The following is a 9,241-nucleotide window of genomic DNA, read 5'->3' as shown; positions in this document are numbered from 1 at the left end:
GTATAAGTTTTTGTATGAGAAACTGACTTGAATTTTAAACTTCCATTTAAAACACAATAAAAAAAAAAAGTGCTGCACAGGAGGTAGAGCCAAGATGGCAGCCTTGTCAGACAAACTAAGTCATCTTGCTGCAACAAAGACCCCAAAAAACTAGTAAAACAGATATAAATGTCAATCCTGGAACCCTGTACTTTAAATGAAGGGATAAAGTATCAGATCGGAAGTCACTGAGGAGAAGAAGAAACTGATAGAAAACAGGGAAAGAATAGAGATACAGAGTGGAGGTTCCCTGCCAGATGTCATGACTCAGTGTGGCCATCTTGGAATAAAGCTGACAACCCCACACACAGAAAGGCACCTCCATGAAATTCCCAATAGGAGATAGAGGTACAGTGCGGACACACCCAGAATTAAGTAAATCAACGTTTGCTGGCTGCAACACAAGGAAGAGCCCAGACTCTCACCTGGTGATCATAGGATCATGCTCCTACAACTGCCACACCTCTGGTGAACAGCAGCTATAACTGCCGCATCCTGGCAACCCTAACAGCCAGGAACCACAGCAACAACCCTCCCTATTGCCCTCCTCCACCTAGCTACCTCTGCCCCTGCCTTTACCCCTCCTACCTCTCTCTTCAGCTCTGCTGGCCATAGCCACAGGCCCTTTCTCACCGGTACTAGACTCCTCCCACCTCCTGCCATGGCCCTGAAGGGACTTGGCCCAGACCCCAGATCCCTTCTTATTTGCCCCAGTCCTCTCCTGCCACCTGCTGCAGCTCGATCAGGATCTCAGGCTCTGCGCTGGTCCAGGACCCCAACCAGCACCCGCTGTGGCCCTGCTGCAGCCCCCAGCCTGGTTCACACCACAGAGAAAAGACCCATCTCCACCCCTTCCCCCACACTGGAACTGCCCTACTGGACTACAGCTGAGCGACTGGCCCTGCGAAGTTGGACAAAATGAGCAAGCAACAAAGCACGCCAGGACCACCCACCCAGACATAACCAAACAAAACAAGAAAGCAGGATGAAACAAACAAACCCACAATCAATAAATAAGATAATACCTGAATGTCTCAGAGATAGCGGACAATATCAAAACATTAAAAAAAAAAAAAACAGGACATGATGTCTCCAGTAAGCAACCAGGATAAAGCACCAGTTGACCTTCTGGCAGAAGAAAGAGTACTGGCACTACCTGATAGTGAATTCAAAAGTCTAATATTCAGGGCCCTCAAAGTTACTAAGAAAGAGATCAAGGAAAACACAGAAAATCATGGAAAACACAGACAAAACCAACCAAAACATAGTCAAAATCAAGGAAAATACAGGCAAAGCAATAGAAGAATTCAGGAAAATAATACAAGAATAAAATGTCAAAATAAATAAACAAATAGAAATCATGAAAAAAAAATAGCAATTAGAAATCCAAAAGATAAACAACAAAATTTCACAAATGGACAACACAATAGAAGCATTATGTTAGGAGCATTGAAACAATGGAAGACAGAATCAACAAAATTGAAGCCAAATCAATGGATGTCAATATATTTGAGGAAAAATACTAGAGAAGAATGAAGAAAAATAAAGAAAACCTAAGAGCTACATGGGATACAATCAAGAGCAAAACTTTTCACGTGATTGGATTTCCAGAATGGGTCAGAAAATAGAAAATACAGAAAGAATCATTGAAAATTTGCTGACAGAAAACTTTCCTAACATCATGAAAGATGAAGAGCTGACCATCCAAGAAGCTCAGCGAGCCCCATATAGGATAGACCAGAAAAGAAAGTCAGCAAGACATATCATAATCATACTCCCCAAAATCAAAGAAAGAATCCTGAGAGCAGCTTGAGAAAAATGAAAAGGCACATACAAAGGGAAAACAATAACACTAAGCTCCGATTTCTTGGCAGAAACCATGCAGGCAAGAAGGCAATGAGATGATAGATGTAAAACCTTGAAAGAAAAGAAAAAAAAAAAAGTCAAACAAGAATGATATATCCTGCAAAACTCTCAAATATGATGGTGAAATTAGGACATTTCCAGATAAACAGAAATTAAGGGACTTTGTAAACAAACCAAACTCATAAGAATTATTAAAGGGAGTCTTTGGTTAGAGAACCAACAACATCAGGCAACAACCTGAATCTAGACACAGGACAGAATCAGCCAAATACTAACCTAAGTAATGAACTCTCAAGAAAAAAATAAAACTAAAAGATTCAAAACAGGAAACTAGAGACATCAATCTGTAAACAATGACAACATCAGAACACTAAAAGGGGGAATATACAGTGTAGGTATAGAACTTTCAAGTAGAGAGGAAGTCAACATGATATCAAGTAATAAGACTGTTTCAAACTTAGGAGCATAAGGGTAAATTTCAAGGTAACCACAAAAAGTTATCAAACTTACTTATCAAAACAAAGAAGAAAAACATAAATTCTCAGTAAAAACAAAATCTACAATAATGTAAGAAATTTTACAAACAAAGGAACTCAGTACAGTAGTGAAGAAGAACAAAGAAAACATCAGCACCACAAAAAAGCACTACAAAATGACAGCAATAAACTCTCACCTGTCAATAATCACATGAATGTAAATGGCTTAAATGCATTCATAAAGAGACAGGGACAGAACAGACAAAAAACCATGACCCATCAAGGGACTATTAACAAGAGGCACACATTAAACACAAAGACATAAATATATGAAAAATCAAAGAATGGAAAAAAATATATCAAGCAAACAGCAACCAAAAAATGAGCAGAATTGGCAATAGTAATCTCATATAAAATTGACTTTAAGGCAAAATCCACCATAAAAGACAAGAAAGGACATTCTATAATGATTAAAGGGACAATCCACAATGAGGACATAACCATAATAAATATCTATACACCCAATGACAGGTTCCAAAATACATAAAACAAACTAACAGCACTGAAAAGAGAAACATGGTTGCACAATAATAGTAGGAGATTTCAACAGGACACTCTCAGAAAAGGACAGAACATCAAGAAAGTAAGCAAAGATATAGAAGATCTAAAAACTACAATCAACCACCTTGACCTTATACATCCTTTTCCAGAGCGCATGAAACATTATCCAGAATAGACCACATCTTAGGCCACAAAACAACCATCAGCAAAATTCAAAACACTGAGATAATACAAAGCATCTTCTTTGATCACAACACAATAAAAGTAGAAATTAATAATAGGAAAAACAAGGGAGAAAAATCAAATACATGGAAAATGAATAACACCTTGCTTAAAAACCACTGGGTAATGGAAAAAAATCAAAGATGGAATAAAAAAAATTCTAGAATCAAAGGAGAATGAAAACTCACCAAACCAAAACTTTTGATACACAGCAAAGGCAGTGTTTAGAGGCCAATTTATAGCAATAGGCCCCCATGCATCTGTCAGTTTGTTGTACTGTGGGAGCTTGCATGTTGCTTGATGCTAGAAGCTATGCCACCAGTATTCAGATACCAGCAGGGCCACCCATGGTGGACAGATTTCAGCTGACCTATCAGACTAGGACAGAATAGGTGGTCTACTTCTAAAAAGGATTAGCTAGTGAAAACCTTATGAATAGCAGCAAAACATTGTCTGATATAGTGCCAGAAGATGAGCCCTCAGGTTGGAAGGCACTCAAAAGATGACTGGGGGAGAGCGTGTCTTAGGCTGGGTTCTCTAGAGAAGCAAAATCAATAAACATATGAATATACGCAGAGGTTTATATCAAGGAAACGGCTCATGCAACTGTAGAGGCTGGAACATTCCAAGTCTATGGATCAGGATAGCAGCTTCTCCTGATTCACATAGCTGCAAGGGCTGGTGAACCCAAGATCAGCAGGTCAGAGAGCAGTGCTGTTGTTCATAGGTTGTGAAGATCAACACATCCTAAGATCAGCAGGTAAATTGCTAGTTCAAGTCCCAAGAATAGGAGGTCAGATGAACAAGAGCCAGCTGTAGGATCCAAAGCATGCTAAAGCCAGAACATTCGCTTATATTCGGATGCAGGCCACATGCCTGAGGAAACTCCTTTCAACTGACTGGTTATTCACAGCAGATCCCATCAGGGGGATAATCACATATAAACAATGAGAATCATGGCCCTTCCAACTTGACAAACAATCTTTATCACATTCCACCCCTTGTCAGCTTGGCACCTGTACACATCTCCTTAAACCGTATATAATCTTTGAAAAAATAAAATTATAAAGACATACTTGCACTTAACATGATACAATGAACACAAATACAACCAAAAATGCACTAGTCCTGTTTACATCTTATATTTTATAAGTGAAGAAAATAAAATATTTGATGCACACATACAAAGCAGAAATACTCATAACAACTACAGTTCTCATTTCTGCAAATGGTCACGTGGCTACAACGGTATTTAGAACTACCTTCTTCCACCACCCATTCTGTATTCCCTTTGCCCTCAGCAAGCACCTCAGCTGGTCATGGTTCTTTGTCTGGTGGGGTGACCTAAACCTTCATTCCTGAAGGGTCTGGGCCATTTAGTAGTCTTGTTGGAATTGGGTTGCTGTAGTTGTCCATTGACTTAATTACAGGGCATGGTAGTACCAAGAGTTGCCCTAAGGGATCTCCTGCATTCCTACATACTCTTCTTTACCTCCATTATGTACTATCAATCCTACTTCCTCTTGGTAATCAGGATGAATCTCACCAGCCAGTTTGGTAACTGTATTCTTTGCCTGTTGATCCAGAGGCATAAGGGTCCCAAACTGGCCAGGTGACATTCTTAGCTTCCAGTTGAATGGAATCAGTGATGTATCTCCAGGTGGGAGCATTCTTCCCTTTGGAACTAAAACCTCTAGACCTGCAGAGCATAAAGCTGTGGGGATAGGAAGCAAGAAATCAAAAGAGACCAACATCAATGCTCATGGATAGATAAACATTGTGAAAATATCAATTCTGCTCAAAACAATCTACAAATACAATGCAATCTCAATCCAAATACCAACAGTATTCTTTAGTGAGATGGAGAAACTAATCATTAACTTTATATGGAAAGTTAAGAGGTCCTGGATAAGTAAAGCATTGTTAAAGAAGAACAAAGTGGGAGCCTTGTACTACCTGACCTCAGAACCCACTATGCAGCTACAGGTGTCAAAACAGCCTGGTACCGGTACAATGACAGACACATTGACCAATTGAACAGAATCGAGAACCCAAATGTGAATCTATCTACCTATGACCATCTGATCTTCTGCAAAAGCCCAAAGTTCATTAAATGGGGAAAGACAGTCTTTTTAACAAATGGTGCTGGCAAAACTAGATCTCCACCTGTCAAAAAATGAAACAGGGCTCATACCTCATACCATACACAAAAACCGATGCACAAATCAGAAAGAAAACTACAAATAAGGGAGAGATTTGGGGAGAGACTGGAACTCTTATGCACTGCTGGTGGAAATGCAAAATGGTACAACCATTATGGAAAACAATATACCGCTTCCTTAAAAAGCTAGAAATAGAAATACATATGATCCAGCAATCCCACTCCTAGGAAAATACCCTAGAGAAACAAGAGCCGTCAACCTAATAGACATATTCACACCCATGTTCATTGTAGCATTATTCACAATAGCAAAAAGATGGAAACAACGTAAGTGCCCATCAACAGATTAATGGGTAAACTGTGGTACATACTCAGAATGGATTACTATGCAATGTTAAAAACAATGATGAACCTCTAAACATCTCACAATGTGGATGAATCTGGAAGGCGTTATGCTGAATGAAATAATCACAAAATTACAGATATTGTATGAGACCACTGCTATAAAAACACATAAAGTTGTTTCCACACAGAAGGAAACAATCTTTGTTGGTTGTCAGGTATGGGGAGGGCGGGGCACTAACTAGATAGTAGATAAGTGGTAACTTAGGTGCTGAATAAGACAGTATACTGAGGAAGTCAACACAACTTGACCAGGGAAAGTCATAGAAGCTTCACAGATACATCCGAACACTCTGAGGGGCCAAGCTACTGGGCTGAGGGTTGGGAACCAAGGTCTTGGGGGACATCTAGCCCAATTGGCATAGCATAGTCTATAAAGAAATTGTTCTACACCTGACTGTGGTGTGTATCATCTGGGGTCTAAAAAGCCTGCAAGCGGCCATCTAAGATACATCTACTGTTCCTATCCCAGCTGAAGGAAAGGAGAATGAAAAAAAAAAAAAAAAAACATAAGGGAAAGATTAGTCCAAAGGACTAATGGACCACAACTACCTCACCTCCACCAGACTGAGCCCAGACCAACTAGATGGTGCCCAGTTACCACCACAACTGCTCTGGCAGGGATCATAATAGAGAATCCCTGACAGAGTGGGAGAAAAATGTAAAACAAAATTCAAATTCACACACACACACACACACACACACACAACAAAACAAAAAACTAGGCTTATTGGTCTGACAGATACTGAAAATAAAAGAAACCCTGAAATATGTCCCAAGCACCCTTTTACCTCAGTACTGAAGTCACTCCTGAGGTTCACCCTTCAGTCAAAGATTAGACAGATCTATAGGGCCAACAATAACACATGTGAGTAACATGCTTCATAGTTCAATCTTGTATATGAGATTAATGGGCACACCAGCCCAAAAGCAAAGAGAAGGAACGAAGGGACAGAAAAACTGGATGAATGGAAACAGGAGTGGAGAAGTGGAGATTGTTGATACATTCTGGGGTTGTCAATCAGTGCCAGAAAACAATTTGTGTATTAACTGTTTAATGAGAAAATAATTTTCTCTGTAAACTTTCACCTAAAGCCCAATTAAAAAAAAAAGTCCAATATTTTTACCAGGGACCTGCTGACATGGGCTGAGATCACAACAAAACCATGAAGAAGACAGACCAGGTCGTCACTGAGAAGCACTATACACACCTGGTCAACAACTTCCACACCAATAAGCATGTGTGCCAGGAGGTTGCTATTATTCCCAGCAAGAAGCTTTGCAACAAGAGAGCAAGCTATGTCACACATCTGATGAAGCAGATTCAGAGAGGCCCCATGAGCAGTATCTCCATCAAGCTGCAGGAGGAGGAGAAAGGAGAGATAATTATGTCCCTGAGGTCTCATCCCTGGATCAGGAGATCATTGAAGTAGATCCTGACACTAAGGAAATGCTGAAGCTCTTGGAGTTTGACAGTCTGCCCAACCTGCAGGTCACTCAGGCCACAGTAGGAATGAATTTCAAAACGCCACATGAAGCCGTTTTAATCCTTCTGCTGTGCTGTAATATTTTCAGTAAACCTGGGGGCACAAAACAAAAAGTCCAGTACATTCTAATTTCAAAACATTAGTGTTACAGATTGAATTGTGTTCCCCTAAAAACTATGGTGAAGTCCTAACCCCTGTAACTGTGAGAGTGACCTTACTTGTGGAGGTAGGGCTTTTCTTTGTGGATGTTATCAGTTAAATTAACACGGTCATACCAAAGTAGCATAGGTCCTAATCCCTTTTGAGTGGTGTCTTACAAGAGGGGGGAACATAGAAGGAGTCAGAGTCACACAGGGGTAAATCACATGTGAAGATACATCTACAAGCAGCAAAGGAATGTTAAGGGCTGCCAGCAGCTTCTAGAAGCTAGGAGAGGCATGGAAGTGTTCCTCTCACCCTCAGAAGGAATTGACAGGGCTGATACTCTAATTTGAACTTCTATCCTTTAGAATCGTGAGGCAATGAATTTCTGTTCTTTAAAGCACCTACTTTTTGGTATTTTGTTATATAGCAGCCCTAGGAAACTGTGAAAATGGCTTAGAGGCAGTGTCTGACCTCCTCTAACTTCACAAGGGGGAAGGAGAATCAAGATCAACAGCCCAAGTCTGATTCCTATGAAGTGAAGGTCAGACATGTCTCCTCTCTCTGCCATCTTTACCAATTCTGACACCAACCATCCCTCCCACGGCACTCTGTTGGATTCGGTAATTCACTACAATGGCCACATAGAACACACAGACAATACTCATGGTTATGGGGTTTGTTAGGGAAGTAACAGTTATAATTCAGGCTCAGGAACACTCAGGATACAGCTCTTCCAGCAGGACAGCGCCTTCCCAGTCGTGTTCAAAGGCACACCTCTCCCTGACCCTTGACCTCTGCCCAAAGGCATTCAGCTTTCTGCCTGGGCCAGAAACCCCACCATGACATCTCCTCCTTCTGGGTCTTTGCTGCCAGGTCTCTGTTGCTGCTTCTCACTGCCTTCAATATTACAGCTCTCTCTGTCTTCTGGTTCCGGGAGCTTCTCAGCGCAGGGATTCCGGGTCCAAAGGATCTGCTGGCTCCTGTTTGTTCTTCCTTGGTGGTTGTGGGTTCCTCTCTTTCCCACCTGTGTGGTGGCTCATTTCAAGCCCAGTGGGATGGCAAAACTGACCAATCCCTTTGGTGGGCCACAATTACCCTATCACACAGTACTGCTCAATTGCTTGGGTAGGAGTTACAAGACTATGGATAGGAAGGCCACACAAAAGTGATCCATTGTTCCACAGAAACTAAGACAATTAGTTTCTCATTTAATTCTGAGTTTTTTCCTATGCCCAGCATGGGGTTGCCTTAGGTTGGGAAAACAATAATGGAGGAAGTTATGGTAAATTTCCTTAATATTGTCTCATGTTGCTCTTTTTCTCCTCCTTTCCTCCCTCACTATGCTGCCTCTTCTCTTTCAAGGTGGAGCCTAGGGAAGGGAAGAGAACAAAGGACAGAAAAGTCCATACTTGCTAATATAGGTTTTACCTGGTATTGTTGCCTTTCTGATGTGGTAGAGAAAAATGATGATGATTTCTCCCTTGGACTCGTGTGTGTGTGTGCGTGTGCGTGTGCGTGTGCGTGTGTGTGTTTCTCACAGAATTCAGTTGCCAGGAATCTCCCATCAGCTGTTCCTTATTGGGGTAGTGTTTTCATGGCTGGCTACTTAGCTCTCAGCTAACTTTTTTTTGTTGTTGTTTTGAACACTTTTTTTAATTGTACTTTAGAACAGTTAGTACACACATTGTTGTATGATAGTGGTTAACAACCCCAGGACATATCAACACTCTCCCTTCTCAACCTTGGGTTCCCTATTACTAGCTTTCCTGTTCCCTCTTGCCTTCTAGTCCTTGCCCCTGGGCTGGTGTGCCCCTTAAATTTTGTTTTGTTTTACAGGACTGTTCAATCTTTGGCTGAAGGGTGAGCCTCAGGAGCAACTTTAT

At 41.0% G+C, this 9,241-nt stretch overlaps 1 pseudogene; it reads left to right on the top strand.

Moving 5' to 3' along the window:
* Window positions 1-700: 700 nt before the first annotated feature.
* On the top strand, window positions 701-8,024 carry LOC100662004 (small ribosomal subunit protein eS17-like; annotated as a pseudogene).
* The last annotated feature ends 1,217 nt before the right edge of the window (window positions 8,025-9,241 follow it).

This window comes from Loxodonta africana, chromosome 19 (assembly GCF_030014295.1).
Source record: "Loxodonta africana isolate mLoxAfr1 chromosome 19, mLoxAfr1.hap2, whole genome shotgun sequence".
Classification (NCBI taxonomy): Eukaryota; Metazoa; Chordata; class Mammalia; order Proboscidea; family Elephantidae; genus Loxodonta; species Loxodonta africana.
The sequence above is the reverse complement of the archived record's forward strand: the minus strand, read 5'-3'. Positions and strand labels throughout refer to the sequence as shown.